The sequence below is a fragment of the Python bivittatus genome, unplaced genomic scaffold (genome assembly GCF_059951505.1).
Source record: "Python bivittatus isolate LINGU-HERP-01145 unplaced genomic scaffold, Pbiv_v1 ctg000480_np1212, whole genome shotgun sequence".
NCBI lineage: Eukaryota > Metazoa > Chordata > Lepidosauria > Squamata > Pythonidae > Python > Python bivittatus.
The window spans coordinates 31,414,769-31,431,135 of NW_028277075.1; the positions used below are offsets into that span (position 1 = coordinate 31,414,769).

At 38.8% G+C, this 16,367-nt stretch overlaps 1 long non-coding RNA gene across 1 annotated transcript in view; it reads left to right on the plus strand.

The window, feature by feature from the left end:
* Positions 1–15,243, plus strand: part of LOC148214945 (uncharacterized) — a 29,195-nt gene extending 13,952 nt beyond the window's left edge. The window contains exons 2-3 of the long non-coding RNA XR_015796887.1: positions 12,293–12,458; positions 13,734–15,243. This is a non-coding gene — a long non-coding RNA (uncharacterized LOC148214945). The remainder of the gene's footprint in view (positions 1–12,292; positions 12,459–13,733) is intronic.
* Positions 15,244–16,367: the final 1,124 nt, after the last annotated feature.

Below are 16,367 nucleotides of genomic sequence, written 5' to 3' on the forward strand. Positions count from 1 at the left end.
CACTAGCCTGCTTGTGTTGTCCTGATGATCTGCCACTGACCTTTTGAGTGATCATGTGGATCCTTCTTGGCTTTGGGGCCCTTGACTTCAGTCCTGAGGTCCAGCTCTGCACCACTGTGCAGAAAGTGCAGAAAAAGATAATACAAATGTTTAGCTTAGAGTGAAGACAAGGAAAGAAGACATGATCACTCATACATGATGTTAAAAAAGATAGATAAGACCTTCTCCCTCTACCTCACAACTGAAACAAAATATGGGTAGGTTCAAAACTGATATCAAAAAGTACTTATTTATAAAACTCATAGCTAACCAAGGATTGCACAGCCATCATATGTGGCGGAGAAATCCAATTTAGATAGTTTTAAAAGAAAACTGAATGAATTCATAGAGGATCAAATCATCAGTGGTTACTAGTCTTTATAGTGATATACAGTACTGCTTCCTGAATAACGTACTAACTGCTAAGGAGCATCTATTGTAAAGGGCTATCACTTTCCATACTTGTGAGCTTCCAGAATGCAATTAATTGATTTGTTGTGCTACACAACATGCTGGGCAAGAACTTGGCTGGATCCCGAAGGGCTGTTTTACCATTCTTACAGAAACTATTCTCCTAGTATATTTAACATCTATTTTGGATCACAAAAATGAAAATAAAATTATTATCTCCTGCAAAAATGAAATATTATTTAAAGACAATGACACCCATTGTGGTTCTTCTGAAATATTAATAGTTCTTATGAACAATTAATTTTTTTTTAAATTTTCAACTCTCTGAAAATTTAATGAACATTATCCTTAAAAATATGAATATTGTCCTGCAACTAACTCTATAATTCTATCTGTCCAAGCATTACTAAAATGTAGTGAAGATTGACAAATGTAATGATCAGCAACTTCTTGGAAGCAGTAAGAGATGTCTAATGCATCTGAATCATTGCCCCAATTTTGAGTTGTGACGGCTTAGCAATTGAATGGCTTCAGATAGTTTCTTTCATGTCAAGAAGGAATAATTCACCATCAAGAGCTATTTTCTAATGATTTCAAATTGCTGACACAGTGATGTCAGTGCTGGAAATAAAAGGATTAATTGAAATGGGAATATTGTGGCTCCATCCTGACATGAACCATATACAGATGAAAGAGTACGAAACAGTTACTTAGTTTTTAAAAGCAAACATAATTTTAAAACTAAACTTGTTTTTAATAAAATGGCACAAATGTAAGTAAGATTCCAGGGGACAACCTTGTCAATGAAATGTATAAACCTAACATTGTTGTTTCCTGAAACAGAGAGCTAATCTTTAGAAATCATTGATCTTCTTTCTGCCAGTCTGGGCACTATTCTTTATCAGGACAGAGAGAAGATATATTGAAGCCACTACCACACTCTGAAGTTGACATGGGATGGAACAAACACCAATCCATGGGCCATATGTGAACCCCACTGCCAATTTTTGCAGCCCAATCCTCCTCTAGGTTCATGCTGGCAAAATTTGATGGCACAAGGGCTACTTTCAACAGAGTAATTTAAAAACAAGTACTCTTCTAATGTGGTGGTAAAAAGTACCCCTCCACACATATGTGAGCTGCATTCACTATCAAACCTATGAGATTCCCCCCCCCCCCCCAATACCTGTGAACTGCTTAAAGTGCCCTTGTAAGAAAACATTCACAGCAAGCTGAATTGGCCAGACAGGGCCCAGTGGCCCAGTAAACCAAATTGTTGGTATTTACTGGCCACATCTCAGAGATAATATAACTGCCATGCTGACTTAGGAGGATGGGATAAATAAAAAGAAGATCACCCAGATGGGTTTATAAAAAACATTCCAATATCATGCTGTAATTTACACCGTGTGTCTTTTTTTTAATTTGTTTCTGAAATGTAATAGGCCAAAGTTATATAAGCTATGGTTCTGTTTTTGCTCAGAGTTGCTCAACAAGCTGGCAATGCTTTGCTGGGAGCCCAGTGTATACTGTTTTGTTGTTTCCATGCCTAATAAAATTATGCTGTATGTTTAAAGTGATTTGGTTGCTTTAGGTGAGCCAGGTTTTGGCTATGACATTCAACTAAAACTCTGTCACCTGTTCATGAGATAAAGCCCTCCCCAATTAAAAAGCAGGTCCCCAAATACTGCCCCATCCAGTGCAATGATGTTCTTCATGGTGCTAGCTATGCACCCCGTGGTCCCCTGAGACTAGAAAAGTGCAAAGGAAAGTACTGCCCCCTTCTGCAAAAAATATTTAGAAAATCACAAAGGAAGAACTTGCATGTTTCCTGAGAGAATTGCAGAAAATTTTGCAAGGACTGAACAATATACATTAGGAAAAGATCTGCTAAATAATGGACATTTGCTTGAACTTGGCTATGATCTGCTTTACTGGCTATATGATGAAAAACAAAGACTTGGAATATGGTGATATATTTTGGGGCCTCAGGAAAAAGATTACATTTCTCCAGGAATAAGGAGCTGAATAGATCTGAATGGTTTCATTGCTGGCACTGTTTTTTTCCCCCTTTTCCTCTTTTTGTATTCTGCTAAAGCATGTAGGATGTTTGCTGAAACAATTACCTTTTCCTGATATAAATTCTCTAAGAAAGCAACTGTACATGAGTAGCATTTGAGCCTCGATGTTTTAATCTCATGGGAGTCTTTCTCCACCCCCAGTGAAGTTTTGCTTGCTACCATCCAGGAGGCAATGAGCAGAAGCAGCTGCGATCACTTCCAGTTGTACTTGAGAACTTCATTATGTACAGAAAATGTCTTCATAAATAAAAGTGAAGGTGGGGGAATATTTCTCGCAATTAGCAGGATGGATTGAGAGTTCTGTCAGTTGATTCTGGTCTGCAGTTACTGTCTTAGGCAATCTAAATATGCATACAGAGGGTTAGGAGACATCAATATTGTATTTGTGCTGAGACTGCCTTGATGCCTCATATTACATGAAATCATCCTTGAGAAATTTATCTTTTCTATTGTGAAGGGATGCGAGAATTCGGCAGTTCCCCTCTCTATGATATGAAAATTAACTGTTATTTTTTCAGTACTTAGCTTACCCAAATGTTTTTACATTCCCTTTTCTTTTAACCCTCTGTAAGATAGGAAAGCAAAAAACTACAACCTAATGCAGATTTTTAAAATTCATCTTTTTTTTTTTTTAAAAAGCAGTGGAGCAGAATATCCTCTTACTAATGTGTACAATAAAATGAATCACTTTCCTAGTTCATCCCATTCTCTTTTAAGGACTACATTCACTGCTTGGGGACTCACTGATCTTGCAGTCACAACCAGGAGTATCCCCAATGAGAAGTTAACAATGTCAACATGATGGGTGTGACTGGGTGATCAAAGCCTGTCCCTTTTTAATGTGCATTGCATGCATCGCACGCATGCAAAATGGGGTGAGGCATGTGAAATAGGGTGAGGCTAGAAATGGTAGCTCCCATCATGTTGATGTTGTTGACTCAACTGACCAATGTTTCTGGTCACAACATATTGTTTTCAACTTTGGCCATTTCGCTGACAGAAGGTACTCCCGGAAGCAGATAGCCAGGTTATGGTGATCTATATGCTGTGGAAATCTCTGGGTTGGATTGCTGCTATATGTGAGGCTTCCCTTGAATATGACTTGGAATCTTCAAGCACAGAGATCAACTGTCAGACTCATATATTTCACATCAATTATAAAAGAGCTATACTGTTTCTAGAATCTAGAATCTGCCTGCTTCTGGGCCAAAGTCAAGTGTTAGTGGTAACTTCTAATACCCTGGAAGGCTTTGGACCCAATATCTGATAGAGTATCTTTTCATATATCAACTCCCCTTGCCTTAAAACCTGCTACAAAGAACTCCTAGTGCATCCCCTATACAGCAAGGAAGGCACCATATCGACAGAAGACAATGTATTGTGTTGGTGCCATAATTTTGCAAGGAGAATGGCATGGCAAAGAAGAAGGCCACAGTGCCCACATTTGAGAAGAAGACAGAGACAAAAGAATATCTTAAAAGGTTTGTGGCAAAACATCAAGCTATTAATAGTGTTCTTTCCTAGATTGTAGATGAAATGTTCTGTGGCACTACCAAATATTTTGATCATAGCATAAGGACTTGGTGTCTGAATGCTAACAAAAAGAAAAGAAAAGAGAAAAGAAAAGAAAAGAAAAGAAAAGAAAAGAAAAGAAAAGAAAACCATCAAATACCCATTTTGTCTCCTACAATGATGCAAAGGATAAGCAGTACTATGGAGAGGGCAAAAAAAGCCCTTAGGAGAACTGTCTGTACTGTTCATTCTTGGTTTTCTGCCTGAAATGCCAGACCCATTGCCCAAGGAGTTCCCTGATATCTAGAAAAATATCTTTTGTCTGCATCACTTTATCAGGCAGTAAAAATGTATTAGCAAAGGCAGAAGTTTACATGATAAATGAACCAAGCATAACACATGATTAGCATGTTATTTTTTTCCAAATGAAATACATGAGAAAGAAAATCAGCCTGGTGAGGAATTTTATCTCTTCTCTAATTCTATCCCAGGGTGGTATTATTAAACTGGGCAAAGGGCTTCAAGAAAACTTTCCTATTTCTCTGGGTACAATCTTGGCAGCCACAGGAGATGATTATGGATGATTATGGCCTAGTGATGCTTTCCATAAAAAGTTAAAGAGTGCTATATACAGCCCAACACTGGTTATAGATAAACCACTAGGCTCAGAGCTGCAGAGATCTGTCATTGATTTATTGCAAGAAAATACTGTAATTATGTATTGACAGGTGATAATTCCTTCCAAAACGGAATAAATTGGTGGTGATTGAAAATGAACTTCAACCTGGATAATTCCAGAGAAGAAAACAAATATGGGTGCAGCAATATTACCATCTGATCCTTATCGATCTGCCTTATATTGAGCCAGACTGTGGATCCATTGCCCAATATTGTTTCTCTGATTAGCACTAGCTCTTCTAGGTTTTAAACAGAAGTATTTCCCTAATGTGTTACTTTAGATCCTTTCAACTAGAGATGGGAAGAAAAAACTTTTGTGCACAAAGCAAGCGCTGAGCCATTGAAAACAGCAGTCTCTGTAGCCAACTGTGATGATAGCCACATGACAATACACATGCAATGATGTAATCACAGATGGTACAATTATGTATTTGTGTCAGGACATCTGACACAACTATGTAAATCACAGCATTTGTATAATGTCATTCTGCATGTATTATTCTTTGTCCCTCCGCCCTTGTCTCTCTGAGGATGCCATTATTGAAACATAAGAGTTCTGCCTCTCCTCTACAATTCTCAATGGATCTGAAGTAAAATAGACAATGTGTTACAGCTACCTTCACCTTCACCCTGCATGTATACATTTTTAAGCTAATATAATCCCTATATTAGCTACCTAGGTTTCATTTAAATATAAGGTAAAACTTGCTGATGGTAAGATCTTTATAACAATAGAACGTCCAGCTATGGAAGTTGTGGATTCACTTTAAAGAAGAGGATGGATAGCCATCTTTCATGAATGGTTTAAATGGTTGTCCTGCACACTGAAGAACATTGGACTAGATCAGCATTTCTCAGCCTTGGCAACTTGGCATGGCTGGCTGGGGAATTCTGGGAGTTGGAGTCCATGTATCTTAAAGTTGCCAGGGTTGAGATTCTAGGAGACAGATAAGCTGTATAGCTTGTGAAGAGAGAGGAAGAAAGGCAGGTGATGACCATCACAGAAGCCTCTTCAGCTGGACTTTTACTTTCCTGCAATCTGTGGGATAGGTCCCTGAAAAGTGGAAGGAAATGATGATCACCATGAAAGCCTACACAGTTGAACTCTACCCCTCATCCCACCTAAAGGACCATTGCCACCAACTGCTTTGTGAGAAAGATTCTAAAAGGTGGTTTATGCTTAAATAATAGTGATTCCATTGGTATTTTAAATTGTTTATATTATTTGTAAACTACTTTGGGAGGATTTTTATCCTGAAAAGTAGAGATAAATAGCTGTAATAAATAAATAAATATAACTCTGCTGTTCTATGCTTATGGAACAATTTTTCAAGAAGTCAGTTTGTTACCCTGGTTCATGCATTTAAGAAATAGCACAACTCCTGGTCCAGCTTTCAGTTCACTTTTTCATGCATGGGGAGGGGGAGGGGGAGGGGGCAGGGCTCTATATGTTTATCACTGACCTTGCAGAGTGTTTAGTCATGCAGAGAAAGTTATTCATGAAGTTGTGATGAGAGCTCCTCTTTAGGCCTCAGTGCTAAACCCGGCAAGATTGGTGACTGAAGAATTTATGGGATGGAGGAGTCAGCATGCGTGGTTCCATTTTTCTTATATGTGAATTAGTATCTGTTTCAGGAGGGATATGTCCATCTCTTGTTAAGAGAAAATTTAAAGGCAAAGATTATTGCAGGTTGAGGCATTCTCTTTCTCTGTGTGTGTCAGTGTTCCTGAGAGTGGGAATTTGACCTGAGCAAGATTTAGGGAAGCAGATTTTGTAACTGTAACCAAAAGAAGATTTATTTACAGGAAATAATGATAGGGATAAGCAAAGGCACCTAGATAACTACATTGTACAAGGAGGACAGTTCAAGAGCACACACTCCATGCATGTTTACCTGGGAAGAAAGGCAGAAGGAAGTGATATGTTAGACATAGATCAGGAAGAGTGATAGATAAAGAAGAGACACAGAGAAAATCCTTCACTATCTACCCACTGTTGACCCCTTGTGGTCACTAGATCATGAGGTAGTGAAGAGTCAGTGCCAATGGAACTGGACTCCCAACAAAAATGTTCTTAAGTCAGTGTTTCTCAACCTCAGCAATTTTAAGATGTGTGGACTTCAACTCCACACTGTGGTAACTGCAGGAGTTTCCTTGGGAATGTTCGAGAAATGATTTGTCACTGTATTCCTCTGGGAGTTTTTTTAAACTTCCCTATCTAGCCAACAGCCCTAGAATTCCCAGGTGTCCCAATCCAAATACTAGCTATGGCCAGACATGTTTAGTTTCTAAGATCAGCTCTGTGTTTCCATCTGGTGAGGCTTATTAAAAGAACCCCTCAAAAAGTAAGATGGTTCTTCCCTCCCACTCCTTGTCTAAAAAGAATTGAGAGTTGGTTCCCTTGGGAGTTCCAGCTTACTGAAAACAGAAAGAAAGCTCTCCACCTTGAAAAAAACATATACAGTTATTTTTTTCCCTTTAGTTCCTCACAGTTAAATCTAGACAATTATCTTCCATGAAATAGGTTTTTTGTTATTTTTATTCTTTAGCTATTTCTTGTAACTAAGTGAGAAAATAAAGAGACATGAAATAGAAGTATATAATAGGAGGGCAGGTTACAATTCATTCAAAGCTTGGGGGGAAACACACATTAGAAAAGCTCAGGAATGCTTTTGTTAGGTAGAATCATAGAATCATAGGGTTGGAAGGGACCTTGGAGGTTTTCTAGTCCAACCCCCTGCCCAAGGCAGGAGTCCTCATACCATCTCAGACAAATGGTTCTCCAATCTTGAAAACCTCTAGTGATGGAGCACCCACAACTCCTGGAAGCAAGCTGTTCCACTGCTTAATAGTTCTCACCGTCAGGAAATTTCTCCTCATTACCAGGTTGGATCTCCCTCTGGTGAGCTTCCACCCATTGCTTCTTGTCCTACCCTCAGGTGCAATGGAGAATAAATTGATGCCCTTTTCCCTGTGGCAGCCCTTCAAGTATTGGAAGACTGGTATCATATCTTCCCTCAGTCTTCTTTTCATTAAGCCAAACATACCTAGTTCCTTTAGCTGTTCTTCATAGGATTCAGCCTCCAGACCCCTTATTATCTTTGTTGCTCTTCTCTACACTCTTTCTAGGACCTCAGCATCTTTTTTGTATGGTGGTGTCCAGAACTGGACACAGTGTTCCAAATGTGGGCTCACCAGTGCAGTGAAAATCGATATTATCACTTCCCTTGATCTTGATACTATCCCTCTGTTGATGCAGCCCAGGACTGTGTTGGTTTTTTGGGAGCTGCAGCACACTGCTGGCTCATACAAGTGGTGGTTCACCAGGGCACCTAGATCCCTCTCATAGGCACTACTGTTCAGGCAGGTACTGCCTATCCTGTACATCTGGTTTTTCCTGCCTAAGTGCAGTATGTTACTTTTCTCTCCACTGAACTGCATCTTGTTGGATAGGGCCCATTGCTCAAGTCTGTCAAGATCCTTCTGAATCGTGAATCTATCTTCTGAGGTTTTAGCAATTCCCCCCAGCTTTGTGTCATCTGCAAATTTGATGAGTGTCCCTTCAATCCCCTCATCTAGGTCATTTATGAAGATGTTGAACAGCACTGGGCCCAAGACAGAACCTTGAGAATCACTGCATACTTCCTTCCACATAGATGTAATTTCATTAAGGACCACACACTGAGTGTGTTTGGTCAGCCAACTGCAAATCCATCTGGCAATGGTACTGTCTATCCCACATTGTTCTATCTTACCAAGAAGTAGGCTGTGGTCTACTTTATCAAATGCATTACTAAAATCTAAGTATGCTATATCCACAGCATTTCCTCGGCCCACTCACTTAGTCACTTTATCAAAGAAGGCAATAAGATTTGTTTGGTATGACCTGTTCTTAACAAACCCATGCTGGCTTCTAGTAATCACCTTGTTCATTTCTAGGTGCTCACAAACCCACTGCTTGATTACCTTTTCCAGGATTTTCTCAGGTATTGATGTCAAGCTGATTGGTCTGTAGTTTCCTGGATCACTTTCCCCCCTTTTTTAAAGATTGGAAAAAATCTTTTTAAAGATTTTTGTTAGGTGTAGGAGGCCAGGTTTGATCATTCTCAGGTTCTAATAAATCTTAGTCAAAAGGAGGAAGAAAGATTATCTGTGGGATGCAGTTGTGGTTGTAAAGATGGGCTTTGTCCCTAACTAATTACAGTTGCCATTTCACCAGAAATTGCAAGGAGGTTCTGTTTGGGCTTTCACAAAAATGGCTCTCACAAAAATGCAGCCTCTTCCTCTGACTTTGAAACATCAATCATTCTACCTAAAAGAAGGAGTCTAGTAGCCCCCTTGCCAACTAACACATTTAATAAAACAATAATAATTAATAAAGAGTTGGCCAGAAAAGGTGCTACCAGACTCCTTCTGATGTTTTGCCACCATAACATGGCTCTCCTCCTACAACATTCTACCTAAAGCAACTGCAGATCTGAAGAAGGAAAAGAAGGTCCTTAGCAGAAGATCCTGGCATGATCCTGGCATCCTGAGAACAGACGTCATTCACAGGCCACTTCTGCTACAGAAGGGAGCAATGATTTTCACTGATACCCTCATCCTTTTCCAGTCTTCCTTTTCCTCCAGAAATCAGTTCCAAAGGGTTGGAATTCTCTTCAGACCAGGAGTGGTCGCATTGAAATGCTGAGAGTATGCCGCAGGCAGTTGCACGACATGGCTGTCATGCAAAATTTAGCATTCCCTCCTGCTCCCTCTGCCCCCTTATCACCCCAGCTTAGCTTTGTCTTTTTTTCTGGGCAGGTGGGCACATCTCCAAACAAAGTGCTGGGCTGAACCCAACCATCACTTTTATTTTCTAAAAGTTCTGCGATGTATATGATAAAACGAATGAGTAGATGAAACGAAAGGATAGATGAATGGATGCCTGGTCAGGTAATATTGCAAAAAACAAAGATGCTGAAAGATGATATGTTGCATATATATTTACATTAAAAGGAACTTAAAAAAAGAAAGTGGGGTAAGGCATACAGGAGTGAGGCTTCAGAAGGTATGGGGCAAAAATGCTTGGCTGCTGAATGCTACTAGATCAATGGCCTTTATAAAGTTTGAAAAAGCCTTTCTGTTCTCAGAAAGGCACATGCAGATCATAAAGGAAGCTTTGCCTTTATGTAACTCAACATCAAACCATTTTTATTATACTGACCAGTGTGTTTTTTCATGGGATTGAAATTCTTTTTCCCATCTATCTGTAACATTTTTTCTTGACTATGATAGAAATGTAAAATGTAATACATTTTCAAAAGAAGGTGTTATTCAGGCAATAAGTGATAAGCTTTTGTTTCTACTGCTCCTAAATAACACATAGTTTCCTAAATGACACAAGAACATGTATAAAGAAGAAAAAGAATTAATTAGTGCGAATATGTTAACAGCAAGCTGAAGGCAAAGAGCAGGAAAAAAGCAAGAGCCACCTCTGGAGGAATAGCTTTGAGAAGGCTGACATCTCATGGTAATGTGTCAAATCAGACCATTTATTATGAATGTTTCCTGACAGAATTTTCATTGATTTTGTAACATATCCACCTGCCCTTTCTTAATGAATATTGAAAACCTCCCTGATTCCTCATACTGCCAGCTCTTGCTTTAGCAGGGGAGATGTTTTCTTTGCAGTGGCCAAGGCCCCTGCCCAGCTGTGCTGAAACTCAGGTCTCCTCCTTGGAATAAAGTAGCTGCATGGGTTGGGCTCTGGAGATAAAGACTAGGAACAGTCCTAACGTGGAATCTTTCCTCTGGTCTGCTGAGAGGCTATACAGTCCTGATTGGGTTTATGCATGACCATGATGACTTCTCTCCATCCTTGACTAGCAGAACTCATTGTAGTTGCCCCAGATCAGGCTGAAGGGCTGGTTGTTGGGGCTGGTGACATTTTTTATTCAGGATTCATAACTAGCTTTTGGTTGTGTGTGTGTAGATGTCTGTGTATGTTTGGTCTTTTTCACAGATATGTTTTCTATAATATGTAATGTTTCATGATGATACTGTCATAACCGTTTGACCTGTGACAAAGGTCCTGGACTAAAGTCATACTAAACCCAGTTTGTATAGGCTCCCTCCTCCTTACAGGGGAGGGGTTATATTAATGCCCAGCCTGGCTCAGGCTTACCTGTAATGCTGCTGGGCTACTAATGACTTCTCCCAATTCTGGTCCACATCATGGTAGACCTAATCATGCACTAACCTTTCCAGATAAGTTGACTTATCAGTTGAGCTGCCCTTTGCCAAGATCTGTGCCTTTGGCCCTGCCAGATAGTGTAAAATAAAAATTAACCCCATTTAATTTCAAACTCATTTCCTATCCTATAGTAAATTTTGGGCTGCTCAGTGATACAAGGATTCTGCTATGACCTCACCTCCCCAGGTCACTGGATCTTTGTCCTTCAGTGACAATGCAGGGAGAATTTTGGTGAATAGGTCAAAGATATAGGATATCCAAGCATTTATGGTGTATGTATATACTTTAAGGAAATGGAAAACTCAGTGCATAGAGTATATATTATGATTAAGGAAAACAAATATGAGGAGGAAAACACACACCCATCCCAAATCAGAATCTGTGTAGTGAGTATTGTATTTTAGCATTTCTATTTGTATTTGCACCAAAACATACATCTCTGTTTTAAACATTCCTTTTGTTAAATAAAAAATTTCTACTCTTCTAATAGCATAAAAATAGAGCAAATTATACTTACTTAGGTATTATAGATGCATTAAACTTGGCTAGTAAGGAGAATGTTATCCTTAGCATGGGAAAATATTCCTTGCATTTTATTACCTACCATTTAACACATTCAGATTGTTCTCTGTATTCCATTGCTCCCAAAAGGATGTTGTGAGAAACATTTTTATACCTATAAAAATGGAGACACAATGGTATCTGTACCATCTCTTTGATGTATTTATAGGGCACTCTGGCACAATAAAGCAAAGCTAAACTGTACGCCACCACATGTAAACTACCAGTTCAGAACTGTATGGTTTTATTCCGTCTTCCACCTTGGAAAGTGAATTTGCCTTGCTCTTTAATAAATCATCTGTAGTTCTGGTCTTGCTCCAGACTTCAAAGTATGAAGGTCAAGATTGATTGAGATGAGAAAGTTCTAGCATACAACTTTTCTGTCCAAAAATTTGAGTATGCTTGCTAAGTATGAACACATATCTCAAGCTCCTGTATAATAAACACACAAATTATAATGGCAATAAATTTATGATTGCTCCTTTATTAATTTAATAAAAGGGAGGTGAGAAGTGTTTTTTAATACTTCAAAAAGCTGAAGGTAGCAAATTGGTTATTAACATGATTTTGTAGTATTACCAAATTGGTCTTATCTCTACAAAGGACACTTGTAGAGGCAGTATGGGTGGAATTAAAGATTAATTTTAAATGAATATTTTCCCAAGAGTTCATAGTAGAACTGCATATGCAACCAGGGCAGGTGTGAGAGAGGTTTTTTATTTCTTTTTTTCAGACTGGATAATCTTGTTCAAAATATTCTCTCCCTTTGTTTCAGTGAGAGGAAAAACAATGATGCTGACTCAAGGACTAATATTTTTCTGCTGTATCAGGGGCATGATATCTTATCAGGAAGATCCTGGAATCTGCAGATTTGAGACCTCAACTGAACTACCTCTCAACCCATTGTGTTTTAGCCACCATATGATCACTGTGGAGTTTTGGTAAATTACCTCCATTTTATGGGCCTGTATTTCCCCTAATGGAATGAAAGATGTGTGATGTTCAGTGGCCTAATCATTGCCTTCTCTAGCATTTAGGAATTTTCCTTTAAGATGTACTTTGTTTAAAACTATGGAATTTAAGTCATGTGGGACTTATCTCACTGATTTTAATGTGTGCCAAGTTCAGCTGAATCTGATCTACCTCCATAGAAAACTACTCAAAACCACTATCCTCTTCTCTCTGTAGTATGGGTCTTTCTCATCCTAAAAAAAATGTCTTTCTCTTCCTAAAAAAATCCAGTAATATTCTTTGCTAATCCACTATTTGCACATATACAAATATTAAATAAATAGAATCTAGAGGAACCTTTACTTTATATCCTAAAAATAACAACCCAATTAACCTCTCAGAAGAATGTTAAAAAGAGTAAGAGAAAAAAAAGAGGTAGTATTAATAATAGAAAAAAGGAATTGTGTTGGTGGGAGAATAATGTCAGTTCTGCACTGATATCCAAACAACATAAGAAAAATGTCAAATCAAGCAATGCATATTTAATCAAAGATTTTGACATATACGTAGAAACAAGCTTCCATATTTGAAAATCTTTACTGAGAGTGAATATAGAGAATCACATCCTTGTAAAATAATTTTCTTGACCAGTTTTGTGTGTCCATGTAAGAATTTTCAGATGTATAATATGACACGGAGCAGAATACTTTTAATAGTGGAAAGGCTATTTCTAACACCCAATTTATCTATATTATCATGAATAATGTATATGTGTTAGAAAGGTGCAGAATATACCATTTTGGATGAACATTTAAATAAATGTTGGGTGAGTGAACAGGAAGAACAAACAGTTTGATCTGGGAGTTTGACGGAAAAAGGGAATGAAGCATAAGAGAAGGAAAAACCCAGGAGTGGGAGAGACTGCTGACTGTTTGCAGCTGTTGGATTGCTTCCTGACAGCTGTTGATTGCCCATTGTGTGTAATTGGAGCATTGCTTTTTGCTGAGCTACTTAAGGAGGCATATAAGCTACTTTCAGGAGGCATATAAGGAAGCCAGTTTCCAGATAATGAATTCACAGAGTAAGCAAATGGGGAGAACAGGAAGAAACTGGAGTTTGATGGAGGGAATCAAGGAGAGCCTTTTTTCCTGCTCATTTGTTCATCTAAGCAACATGGAGAGAACTGTTCTTATAGCTTACAAAAGATGTTCCAAGTTTGTTTTCCTCTTTGAAGATGACATGAATTACACATGCTTCAATTGCAGGCAGATTGCCCTCCTGGAAAAGAAGGTGAAGGGACTGGATATGAACTGTCCACCCTCTAGCTTATTAGCGAAGATGAAGAATTTCTGGACTGGACACAGGAGGTGCTTGTGGAAGGAGAAAAGTACCAAGAAACTCATAATATAGAAGAAAATCAGAGAGAATACAAAAAGATAGAGGAAGAACGGGACATGAAGGACCAAGACTGTCAAGAAGTGCTTCGTGGGACATGTGTGTGTGTGCACTTTCAAAACAGAATCCCTGTAGATGATGCTATGGTACCCCTGGATAGATAACAGCTGCTCCAAGTTTCAGGAACTGAGGGAGAGGACTGCAACAAGAAAGAGTCCTATCTCTAACCTAAAGAGCAATCTGTCAGCTGGATAGTCTTTCAAGTGATGTACTGCCTTCCTGGGACTCATATTTAGAATGGAAAGACTCCAACACTCTTTAAGCCCACTTATAAATATTCCTTTCCACTGATCCATGTGGAAAAGTGAGACACTGCAAGAAACTATGAAACACTGGGAAGAGGGGAAAAGATGAGGGCAGAAGTGATGCGCACTTCATTTTTTCCTCTTGAAGGATATGACCCAGGAAGAGAGAAAAGACTATTGAAAGAAACAAAAGAGAAGAATATCGGAAGAAATTGATGAGGGACTCTGATGATATTCAAGAAGTCATTGACTTCCCAGGACTAGGGTAGGTTGATGGTGGAGCCCCTGTTGGATGTTTTGTGTGCATAGATGTTTGTCTTTGGGCTGCTTATGAATTTTTCTCTCTTTTATAGTATTGTTCCTGCTTTTTGGACTGTAAGTCACCCAGAGATGTTAAGAGTCAAGTGGCCTTTAAATTGTTTGTATGTAAATGCATAGCTCCTCAGTAGTCTTGCTGATTGCTTCATTTTCAAGAAGGTTAAAGAAGAGGCAAGGAACTGACTCTCCTATATCTGATCCTAATGAACAGGGAGAAGCTGGTTAAAAAGGTAAAAGCAGTGGGAACCTTGGGTTGAAGGGGACTGGGACATAATTGTACATACGTAAATACACTAGATTTCATGAGAACCAGCTTCACACAAGCTTACAGAAGTACTAGGTAGAATCCTGTGGACAGAAATCCTCAGGTAAAAGGGAACATAAGAAAGTGGGGAACTTCTCAAAAATAAGATGTTAAAAGTACAATCATCTACTATTCCAACGAAAATCAAAAATGGGGGGGTAGCTTGGGAACATATTGTAGATGCATAGGGAGCTGTAGACTAAGGTATAAGTTAGAAAGACACATGTTGTGAAAAGCCACAGAGATTACCTTGGAGAAACTATGCAGAGATTGTTATAAAAAGATGTACCAAAACATATTTTAAGCCCCTACACACACACACACACACACACACATTAAGAAGAAACTCAGAATGGCTCTGCCCTAACTCCCTGGGGTTTAAGAGGGACAGAAGAGAAAATACAATCAGGCTTTCAGGTTTCTGTTACTGTTTTACATTATCAATAAAATATAGTTCCAGTCAAACTTGTACAGTTGGTTTCCTGGTCTGGCCTACTCAAAGGACTGATGCATGTATAGGAAATGGAAGATGAGTATAACCTCCAAGGAAGTTTAGCAGCAAGTGGCTAATATCTGCAGAAAGAAAAGTCAGAAAGGCAAATGCGAAAAAGGAATTTAAGCTTACAGGAGAAGACAACACAAGTTAAAAGATAACAGATGGGGAAGAGTGGAGTTCTTTGCTTTGTTCCTGTCCCTAAAGGAAACAATGTTCCATTGATGCCTGGCTATTATGAATTAGTTTAAATCCCCAGGACCAGATCAATTATATTTGTGAGCCTTGAAAGGGCTCGTGTTCTGTACTAGCTGAGTGGAAAGAGGAAATTAGCAGGTTGGGGTTTTTTTTTTATTAGCTTAGCCATAAATATATTTACACAGTAAATACAGGTAACACACAAAGTGAGGATTATAAATTAGGCAGAATTATGGTTAGAAAGACAGTTTGGAACAATGGACAGAAACCAAGAAGAGGAATTTCAGAAAAGACAAATAACAAACTCCTTTGGATAGGAAAAATCACATACATGAATATAAGGTGGGAGAGACCATAGCAGGCAACAGCACGTGAAAACATTCTGGGTGTCTTGGTTGATCACAAGCTGAGTATGAGCCAACAGTGTCATCAAACTGCAAACCAAAAACAAATGCAACAGTAGGCTGCTTCAACAGAAATGAAGTGTCAAGGTCAAGATAGGTCACTGTTCCTTTCTATCCTGCATTGGTCAGACCTTATCTAGAATGTTTCATCCAGTTCTGGGCATTACGTTTTAGAAAGGATGTATTTATATTGATGAAATAGAGCTTTTTCAGAGTAGACAACCAAAATGTTTAGGGACCTGAAGAATGGTTGGACGTTTGGGGGAGTTTAGCCTGGAGAAGAGAAAACTATGGAGGAAGATGATAGCAGTCTTCAAATATCTGAAGGACTCTCATATAGAAGATAGGGCAGAACTGTTCAAAGCTTTTCCAGAAGATAAATTGAGACAAGGCAAAACAAGAGAAGACATGACAACAGAAGACAAGAAACAATTGGTTTAAATTTCCAAGGAAGTAGGTTAGAGTTGAGAGCTAATTTGGTG